Here is a 12,085-nt window from a genome sequence, read left to right as displayed (position 1 = left end):
ATTTTTATCAGTTTACTTTTGAGGATGATGTAATCACTGATTTGCCAAAGTTTTGCCAAGTTAGTAACAAAATAATTTTATAGATATTTAGTTTTGTTTGAGATTGTCGTACCATTATTTAAATACATGATTAATAGCATAAAGTCCTGGGGTGTTCCAACTGACAGATGTTACAAAAGTGCTTCTTTAAGCAGTAATTGTGGTAAATAGGAACTATATATGTAGGTTTTTGACATATATGTTGGTGGTAGACTGATAAATTCATCTCATGATATATTTAAAAAAAAAAATCATGTTCATTCAGTTTTTGTGCAGTAAAAACTGTACTTAGTTTACCCTATGTTTGACATTTTTCCTTGGTTTCGATTGATTTCTTTTTTTCTCCATGTCAGTTGTATGTTTTTGAGAATAGAAAATAAAATATTAAAATAAAATAGTTTTAAACAGCTCTGTTACAGTCAATGGTACACATTTACTGACATTTGATGACCTAGATATAATGCATCAGAATTTTTTTTTATTTAGCATATGTCACAATAATTTCACAATAATTTTCACAATATTTTTCACAATATTTTCAATTTTATGTGAATCAGCTTTTGGAACTTGAATGAATGACTCAACTCACTCATTAAGGCAGTCAACATGTCCGAAATCACTTACTGTATACATTTGGTTAAAATTTTGCTTTACGACCGTTAAAAAAGTAAATTCTATAAATGAATGTTTGGATGTAATACATCTACGGCATCAGTTACGTTGCTTATGCTTCACCGTCATTCAGGATAGTAAAGTTTGTTCATCAGATGCATGCTTCAGAATTTCCCAGACAGTAGTGAGTCATCCGTGTATAGTTTTTGCCTACTGTTTGATGAATACTGTGAATTCAAAAATTTGAATTAAAATCTACTCATACTGCTTTTCGCCTACTAAAGTAGTCATATTCGGACACTTGCAGTCGTAACCACCTACAGGCTTTTTTGTTTCATATTGAAATTGTTTCTTTTTTATAATTTCATATTAAAATATTCAATAAAAAAAAGCAGTTTGATTCACTCAATTTATTCACCTAATAATTGAGGTTTTAATTGCAGTGTAAATGCATTTGTGCCACATCTGTGCTACATTAAGCACATATACATGATACAATCTGTGTAAATGCATCTAAATGGCACTCCATATGCGGCTTCTGTGTGACCCTTTGCAGTGATTGATTTTGTTCATTTGGTTAACAGCCTTATAGTATCTTATCACAGTGCTTTCCAAACCTCTCCTGGGCCCCATTTTGTCTCCCTGATCTAATACTATTTATTCAACTCTTTAGCTCATTTGTAGAGACGGCAATATTTAAATTGAGTGTGAACGATGAGGAAGACATGCAGTGTTGGTGGGACCACAGGACAGGATTGAGAAGCAATGTCTTATCTATTAATTCTGAAGACATTGATTTACACGTTCATGTGTAATTCTATCAGGGTTGGAGCTAAACTTTGCCCATCCCTGTATCAGATAGTTTAGGACAGTGGTTTTCAATCCTGGTCCTTGGGACCCACCACTCTGCACATTTTGTATGTCTCCATTATTTAACACACCTGATCAAGATCACCAGTTAATTTGGTGTGCCAGAGCACTGGACCTGACTGATGAAGCAGACTAAACATGATAACTCAGCTGCTCATTCATTCAAGAGCATTGCAGTGGACAGGTTCTGCATGGGACTGCGATCTGACACCGGACGGAAGTCTGAAATCGGAGAGACACAGTGAGTAGAAGACAACGCAAGCAGAGCGAGGTTGGCATAAACTGGTCTGTGACCGGACTAAAGATGGCAGAGAGTAGTGACGGTGAGGGTGGGTATGAGGATATGGATTTAAATGACTGGACGGAAGTACAGAGAAATAAACGAGTTAGGAGTGAGTGGTAAGGAGGAGGTAAGTTGAAGATGAGAGGTTTAAAATAATTTTGAGGTTCAAGGAAGGAAATGATATAAGATAAGTCATTGACTTGCGGTTTAAAGGAGAAAATTTGATGGCGAAAGTGTTGGGAGATGGTGGGTTGTTAATCAAATATAAAGATGAGAAGCAGAGGGAAAAGGCGATGAAGATGGCTAAAGTAAGTGACAAAGCGGTGGAGAAAGCAAAGAAGACAGGTGATGGAACCTTTATGAAAGGCGTTATATATGGTATCCCAGTTGAGGAAAAGTTGGAGGATTTAAAGTCAAACATAAGAGATGGGAAAGTTATTGACATTAAACGTCTGCAAGCAATAAAGGGAGGAGAAAGGGTTGATAGTTTGTCAGTGTTGACTGTTTTTTTAAGAGAAGTTGTTGCCGGGGGAAAGTTAGAGTGGGATACATAAGTTACAATGTAAGAGCATATGTTCCTCTTCCTCTGAGATGTTTCAAATGCTAAAAATATGGACACATTGCAGCCGGGTGTTAAGGAAAACAAAAGTGTGGAAGGTGTGGAGGGGAGCATAAGTATGGGAAATGTGAGGACGGGGTAGAGATTAAATGTGCTAATTGTGGAGGTGCACATGTGTGGCCTATGGGTGAGAAGTGAGGAAGAAGGCAGTGGAAGTACAGCAGCTAAGAGTTAACAAGGACATATCCTTTGCAGAAGCAGAAAAGTTGGTTCAGAGGGAGAGTAGAGTGGAGAAGAAAGAAAAAAGAAAAGGAACATTTAACTGAACAGCTTGTGACAAAAAGTCAGATGGAGATAAAGTAGAGATAAAGAGCAAAAAAGGAGGTTTTTGTGTATTTCATGGCTGAAGTAATTAACTACACGTTCCAAGCAAAAGGGAGATCTGAGAAGATTAAAATAATTGTAAAAAGTGCAGCAAGATATTTAAATATACAAGGAATGTCTGGAAGGGGAGTGCAAGAAGAGCTTAATAAACAGGAACAGTCAAGCACATAATCATGGTCACAAGATTAATTTTACTCATGTTAGTTCTTCAGTGGAATGCAAGCAGTCTACTGTCGAATGGCCAAGAATTTAAAGGATTTCTTGAGGGTTTAGAACAGGGGTCGGCAACACTGGCACGCGGAGGGTTAATCGCTGGCACACAAGCAAATGCGAGAGAAGTGTATGTATTTCATTCAGATAAAGTAGTCTAGTTTTATGCCGGTCAAATGCACTCGGGCTCCCCATGATTAACACTGCGCAACATCAGCATCACACGTGCACACGGAACGCACATGTAGGAAACCTCGGGAATTACGGCCGCAATGTTACTAGGTCCCCAACCCGGCATCAATCCCGGGTCGTGTTTGCGTTCACACAGAAGGCACTCTGGCAATTTGCCGGCAATTCCCGGGTTCAAAGCGCTGTGTGAAAGGGGGGGGGCTAAAGTGAAAGCACACTTTTGATGGACAAAATAAATATGATTCCAAACAAAAGTGCCCAAAATGCACAGAATGTGCATGTCTAGTGTGTTTTATCAAGAACTGGATTAGGTTATGTCAGAAAAGAAAATTAAGACTCTATAAGACCCTGCGTCCTCATATGAGGACATTACATTTTTGCCTCTTGACAGTCAAATTTGTAAATCTTAGACATGTTGGCCACATTTAGGGACACTGCCCACACCATCTTGTGGTGATATCACAACATTACACCAATGTCAGTGAGAAGAAACACTTCTACACCAGTTCCCGAAAGAAAAATGACCCAGGTAAAAAATCTATTCAAATTATATGAATGAAACAAATGTATTTATGTACAATACTGTCTCTATCATCATATGGGGATTAAAATTTGACATATTTTAGTAATAGTAGCACTCTAGGACATCAGTAAATGTGAAGCACTCGTTTGAGGACATTGGGACTATATTACGTTATCCCCTTAACTGTCACCGTCCCACAGGTATATATTGCCCATATATATTTAGAACAATAATATCTTAGTAAAAGCCTAAAGTAATATTGACAAACTGTATATCATTTGAAAGCTTACAATCTCTAGTTTTCATATTTGGTGGCGGTTTTAAAAAAATAAATTACAGAAGAGCAGTAATTTATCAATTTGCAACAATAATATTTCATATTCATTTTATGTTTAGGCCTTTATTTTGAAATAGAAATAAACATGAAAAATCATGAAAGATTGGTAGAAACCTCAGTTTGTTTTCATGCCAAGAGTTCAAAAGATAACACTAATTAAATGTTATGAGAAAAAAAGGTCTGAAAATGTTTAGAATATAAAGAAAAATATTATGGATTCTGCGGCAGTGAGCTATAACACACATATGTGCTCTTTTTATGTTTATTAGAGGTTGAAATCAAATCAAATACTGCCAAAACACCCATACTATTTCTGAATAGGATGTATACTTCATAAATTGTATGAAATTATGGAAAGACATGGTTCAGATCACTCAAAACATATGAAAATGGAGGCGCCCTTATATGGTCAGTAAGGAAGCTGGCTGTCCATCTAGTGAAAAAGTTTGGTACTGCGCCCAAAAAAATCTTACTGAAAGCTCATTTTTTGAGATATCAACCTAAAATTTGGAACACAACTTGTTTAGATTTTGGGCTTTCATTTTCTAGCAGTTTTAGAGTAAAATATATTGTATAATATATATATTTTATATAAAATATAAATAATTATATTTTTACATTCTATATTTTCATAAACTCAAACTTATATAACTTTTTTTCTGTTTCACTTTCATAATTTATTTCACTTCTACAATAATCTGGCAAACGTCTTCTTGAAAACAAGACCAACCATATGTCTATATTCCAAAGCATTCTTGAATTACAACCATTTAAGTTTGTTTTTTGATTGCTAGTACTATGTCCTCATATGAGGACATCATATGATAAATCCTAGACCCACTGTCCTCACATGAGGACATCATTTTCTGCAAAAACTAGGCTACTTCCTGTACAAAAACAAATTTTAGTTATTATACTTATTAGGTCCTACTTATCCCAAATAGCAAGAACAATTAAAAAATGCACACCAGGCAAACTCTCAGGTCTCAGGAGGTTAAGAAAAGAAAAAGAAAATATTTATGTGTGCTGTAAAGTGGTTAGAAAACATGAAATCGAAATCGGCTAAAAAAATCGGTATCGGCAGGTCAAACTCAATGAAAAATCGGAACCCGGAATCGGCGTAGAAAATTGTAATCGTTGCATCTCTAGTTAGGAGTTATAAATACTATTAATTTGTCTATCTAAATCTAAAACAAATTTCAAGAGAAATATTTTAATTTCTGTAGCCTACAGATGTGTAAGCCTTCTGTGTAAGCCATTGTGAAAATGTAAAATGTTTGTGTATTTATGAGTGTGTGTGTGTGTGTGTATATATATATATAGGCTATGTGTGTGTTGTGGCACAGTGATAAACTCGGAAACTTAAAAATGGCACTTTATGACAAAAAGGTTGCCGACCCCTGATTTAGACATACAAACGTATACAAACACACGTATCCTTATAAAATTTGGTAAATAATAGTAAATAACAAATTCACAAAACCTGATCAAAAGAGACAAATTAGGAGTGTAAATAGCAACAGGTTCACAGAAGCTTTGTTTAACACAAGAAAATAAATAATAGTAAATAATAACAAATCCACAGAAACTGATCAAAAAAAGAGGAAAAAAAAAACAGATCACAATGGCGACTGTTGGCTGGTCATCCAAACCATTCGAGGCCTCGGAGAGAGGGAGTAGGCTACACACTGCTGTATCTACCGTTCAGCTGATATTCAAAGTGTCTAGCGCTGAAATAAACACACTAGCATAAAGCAAGTACAGCACAGCAGCAGCACGTTCGTTCAAAGTTATCTTGTCTTTTAAAAAGTTCTCAAAATGCTAGAACAAAAATGTTATCCTATATATTGTTCATGGAACGTATTTTTTGGAATGGTTTAGTTGAAAATTCATCTAACATTTATTAAACGTTACTACTTGTTTGATTATGAAAGAGAATTGAAAATCAGAAAAACTGCTTTGGATTCATAACCTTTAATTGTAATTCTAACTGTATATTTATTAATAAAATCATTATGAGATAAGAAATACCCATTATCATGTAATAAATCATGAATAAAATGATGTGATGTGACTTTGTTAAACACTTTTTCAGCAATTTAATTCGGAATGTACCAAGAAGAGATTCAAAACCAAAGGCTCTCAAGCCGCCATGTTCATACTCTTTAACCATGTATGTGATATTTACGTAAATAATATTTTTTATTTTTACATGAAATTTTAAATAAAATTGAATTCCGATTTAACTTCTTTTGGGGTGGTATACGAGAGATAGATAAATAAGTTTAGATATTTCCTCAATTTTAGTCAAGAGGAGTCTACCCAAAATAACCAATGATTTAAGGATTGTTTCATACTTTACACTGATTAGAAACTGATTAACTGAGAAACTGATTAACGTAAGCTGTAACTGACTGTCTTTTTTATTTATTTTTTTATTGCAGAGAATGGGAACATACAAAAGAGAAAGCATACATCACATAATATCAACCACAAAAATAATAAAGGAGACAACAGCAAAAAAAGAAGAGAAAAAAAGAGAGAGAGAGGGCCATTAGCCCTATACATCGAATAAAAATGTTCACATGAAGAGATCAAAGGCAGTGCGAATCCTAACAGTCCTTGTAGCTTTCTTTTTAGCAGATAGGCTACTGAAAATACATTTTAATAATTTTCCATTTATTTTAAGAAGACCGAGAAGACCGGTTTACAGTTTGAAAATTTGCATTTGTGAATGTAAAATTTGCTTAAGAATTCTTTTCCAAAGAGGTCTGAGTCAAAATACCTAAATATAATGTTTCTCATATTTATTGAGAAGCCTGGCAAACTCTTACACTTGACAAATACACCAATATAATTCCAACGCTTCTGGCTGTAAAGGACTGTCTTTTTATTTATTTTTTATTGCATAACAACATACATATACAGAGGAAACACACTGTATTATTGTCTATTACATTCATAATAGCATCAAAGAAACAATAAAATTAAATAAAATAAAAAATTAACACAGGGGAAAAAATAAAAATTTACAAAGAAAAGGATTCAAAAATTTTATACATCCGTTTCGCTTTTTTATTTCTGACATCTTTTAGGGCTTCAATATAATGTTTAAGCTCAATTTTAAATAGTATAATGTTAGGTTTATTATTTGTCCATTTCTGCCTATGTATATGGTATTTTCCATACATAATTATTAAGTTAACAACAAAATTTTGTTCCACACTCTTATTTTTGTATAACAAAAATATATCTTTACCAGATAGTTGAATCTTTCATTTTGTGAATTTAAATATCAAATATTCAACATCAATCCAAAACAGTTGGGTAAATACACATTCAAAGAATAAATGTTTTATTGATTCTTCTTCTGTATTACAAAAGTTGCATGTAGTTTCCATATCTCTAAAAAATCTTGAGACTACTTGTCTCACTGGATAAATCAAGTGAATAATCTTATATGTAATTTCTTTAACTTTATTGGTCAGACAGTATTTACTGGGTAAGTTCCAGACCTCTTTCCAATCAATCTGATTATACATTGAGTTCCAAAAAGGTTTACATTTAGGCAATAACGTAATCCTACATAATTCTCTAATATAAAAGTTATTAAACTTTTTATCCATAATTTTCACGCCATCAATACTTAACTGATTAGTAGTATATATGGGGATAGCTTCGGAAGATACATTGCCTGATAAAAGCTGAATAAGGCCACTAGGAATGGCATCAAATACCACTGCAAACTCTTTAGCAGTTACAGGGATCTTATAATAGTTAAGGAATTCACAATAATTAAAAAGATGTCCATTATTCTTAAATAACTGTCTGACCAAAATTATACCGTTATTGTACCAATTTCTGTAAAATAAAGATTTATTTTTAAATGTAATATATTTGTTGTTCCAAATCACAGATTTGTGTGGAGAAAAATTATGCTTAAAAATGAGCATCCATAATAGAAAAACCTGTTTATGAAAAGAAGAAAGCTTTATCGGAATCTTATTTACATCAAAGTTACACCTCAAAAAAAAATCTAAGCCCCCCAGCTTATCAAAAATGAACTCAGGGATGATATTCCAAATTTTGCCTTTAGAGTTAAAGTAGTTCTTTATCCACTTATTTTTAAATACGCAATTAGCAGTATTAAAGTCAAGTACATTTAGACCACCATCCTCAATTGAATTGCATAAAACAGTTTTTTTAAATAATGAGGTCTGTTCTTCCAAATGAAATTGAACAAAATAGTATCCACCTCTTTTATAATTGATTGTGGAACATCTAATGCAAGAGCTGATATACCAAGCGTGACAATCCTTCAGTTTGGGATAATAATATTCTTCCTTTTAATGAAAGATCTCTCATTAACCATGAATTAAATTTTTGTTTAATTTTCCTTATAATTGGTGTAAAATTCAAATTATATTTTGGTCTTTACAGATCTTAATACCTAAATAATCTACTAACTCCTTTACTGGAATACCAAGAATGTTATTATGATTACATGTTTTCAAGGGGAATAACACACATTTTTTAATGTTTAAACATAAACCAGATACAGAAGAGAAAACATCAAGGCACTCAATAGCTTTTTTAACTTCAGTTTCACTTTTTAAAAAAATAGCAGTGTCGTCCGCTAATTGAGAGCATTTTAACTCTTTCTCCAAAAGTCTAATACCACAAAATGTATTTCTTTTAATATGTATGGCCATGGTTTGTGTTACAAGTAAGAAAAGAAACGGTGAAATGGGACAGCCTTGTCGTATACCTCTATTAATTTTAAACCTTGATGACGTTCCATATGATAACTTAACTGAGCTGTTACAGTCATTGTACAGTGTTTTAATAGCTTTTTTAAAGTATACTCCAAAACCAAAATAATTTAAAGTCTCCAACATAAAGTTATGATCAATAGTATCAAACGCTTTAAAGAAATCAACAAATAAAACAAAACTATTATCTGTAATAAATTCATTGTAGTCGATTAAATCCAAAATGAGCCTAATATTATTACAAATGTGACGACCTTTCATAAACCCTGATTGACATTCATCAATTATGGGATCAAGACAGTTCTTCAATCTTTCTGCAAATATTTGTGCAAAAATGTTTGCATCATTATTGATTAGCGTAATGGGACGCCAATTCTCTACAAATAAAATATCCTTATTGGGCTTTGGTAATAAAGTTATCAAACCTTGTCTCAATGAATTGGGTAAATAACCTTGTTGTATAGCTTCTCTAAATACAGCTAACAAAAACGGGGATAATTCATTTTGAAAACATTTATAAAATTCACTAATTAAACCATCATTCCCGGGTGACTTATTGTCTTTGAGTTTATTAATACAGTGAGATATTTCATTTAAAGAAATCTCTTGGTCGCACATTTCAATAGAAGACTCACTTATCTTTTGAATGTCATCTTTAATAGACTCTAAGAATGACTGTGCATTACTCAGTTTGTTATCATAAGAATACAATTTCTCATAAAAATCAGCCACATATTTAGACATTTCTTTAAAATTTTCTGTTAACTGTCCATTAATATTCAATTTGACCATAGATGCAAGTTCTACATTCCTTTTTTCCATATTAAAAAAGTATTTTGTATTTTTTTCTCCTTCCTCTAACCATTTCTTCCTTGATCTTATGAAGGCACCCTTTGCTTTATATTCATATATTTTATCTAAATCTAATTGTAGTTGTAGTAATTTATTTTTATTTTCTTGATCTATATTACAATTTCCAGAAAGTCTTATAATTTCCTGTATAATTTTTTCTTCGTTTTCTCTTCTATATTTGGCTATTTCTTTTCCTCTCCTGTAAAGGACTGTCATTAAACTTTGAACTGCGGGCACTGACGTCACTGCCATTACACGATAGGCTGAGGTACATCACGTGATCCAAGTTTTGGATACAGACCCTCTTATCTCCTATAAGACATCTCTGCCTAAACCCACTGCTGGCCATGCTCTGTCTGGACATAATATGTTCAACTTAATGGAGATCTCAAGCGAAAAACACTATGTCGAGTTCCGAGTTTCTGTTGAATTTAGTGCATGCTATATTGTCTTGAACGATTGCAGTTATATTTAAGCCTTGCCGTTGCTTTATGATTATGCCTATAATTAGCTTGGTTTACAACAGTTACAATTATATTGACACAGTATCTTTACTTAAGTCATTCGGAAGAAAGTTTGCATTTCCCAACTGCAATCGTGTGCTAAAAAAAAAACCCAAAAAACATGACACATGACACAAGCGCGCTATGACAAACCAACAGCGAGGCATTGGAGCGTTCAGCGGATCTGAGGCTGAGCAAACACACCGGTGTTACGGATCAACTGGGGATCATGTTAACTGGGGAAACGCGCGTGCACGCAGATAGTTTTACCTGGATTTCCAGCAGATGTTAGACGACTACAGATTCGTTGCAGCCATTTTTCACGGATCCATGATTAAAAACGTATGTTTCACCAGTTGTATACACACTGGTATGCATAATAAAGCGATTTGTTTTTGAAGTGTATATTCCTGCGTATTTGACGCAATTTCAAATAAGTTTAACGTACTTTAGTGTCAAGCTCAGAAACCACGCCTATGTTAACATGGGGCATTTCGGTTTCATTGGATGAACAGACTTGTCAGTGCACTTCAGAAGACGTGTAATCTTCTCAACATTAGTGTATCATATTTTCTGTAGTGTGTTGTCATAAGTTCTAATCACAAATAACAACAGATGTAGATTATATTAAAGTAGCTAGGCTACCTAAAAGAAACATAAATTGCAAAGTCATTTAAAAATTTTACTCTTACGCTTATTTTACTCTGCTGATTATATTAATATCTCTTTTCTGTACAACCAGCTCTGACACCTCTGTATCCTTTTCCCTGGACATGAAGCAGCTATGCTTATACACGTAGGGTCATGAAGTTAATTATCTCATGAACTTGTAACATTTTCAACAGATTTATAAAAAATAAAAAAAATAAAAAAACGAATTTTGACTCTTCTTCTTTCAGAACAATTCTATATAGCAAATATATAGTAATATTGAATTGTAGTGTCGAGCTTTCCTGTAGCTCAAACAGTAGAGCGTTGGTACTTACAACGCCAAGTTCAAGGGTTTGATTCCCAGGGAAAGTAAGACCTGATAAATGTAAATGTGTACTTTGAAACACAATGTGAGTTGGTTTGGATAGAAATGTGTAAATGTACATTATGCTTAGTAGGAGCATGAACTTGAATGTTGTGTATTTAATGTCTTGTATTGGACATGTAGAAAACACTTTGTGTTTAGTGATTAAAGTCCTGTGAAAAACACTGAAAGGCAACCACAAATTGTATTACTGAAATAAGCAAAATATATGATATAGTGATAATGAATTATTATAAATATATACTGATATTCTCTATGGCTAATATTCTCATAGGCCTACTGTCACTAACCTCTTAATCATTTGTCACCTCACATGCATAGCAATAGGAAATGCTTTATTGTTAACTTTTTTGCTGACCTCTTTAACAAAAGAAATATGACACAATCTTTTTATGTAATATCAATTCTCTTAATTTGACTGGTACCATGAATCTCATTAACATATTCTCTTGTTATCCATCACATCATGTGCTTTCATTATTGTTGTCTGCTAACCGTTAGGAACAGATTAAAAGGTCTATAAATGAAGTGTCATTGTTGTTAGGCCATATACTGCCACAGCAAATGGATGCAATTAAAGTTAGACAAATCAAAAACTTTGCAGGATAACCAATATCCCGATCGCTGCTCAAGAAAGGAGCGTGATTATATAAAGAGGAGATGTGAAAATTTCACAATGAAGGGTGATGGTGTGTTAAATTGTTCTTAAAAAGATAATACAACTGACATTTATTTACTAATATAACATGATTACATTAGATGGAGAGCAGCATAGGTATGAAGGCCAAATTGGCCAATGGGTAAGAAAAATATATACATATACATTGCAAAACAAGTAACTGTTCTTCATTAACATGTAACTTAGTCTATAGTTTGTTCTCCCTTCTTTAGATTGAATGTTCAGAATGTGGAAGGT

Source organism: Rutilus rutilus, assembly GCF_951802725.1.
Source record: "Rutilus rutilus genome assembly, chromosome: 14".
NCBI lineage: Eukaryota > Metazoa > Chordata > Actinopteri > Cypriniformes > Leuciscidae > Rutilus > Rutilus rutilus.
Note: the sequence above shows the minus strand (reverse complement) of the source record.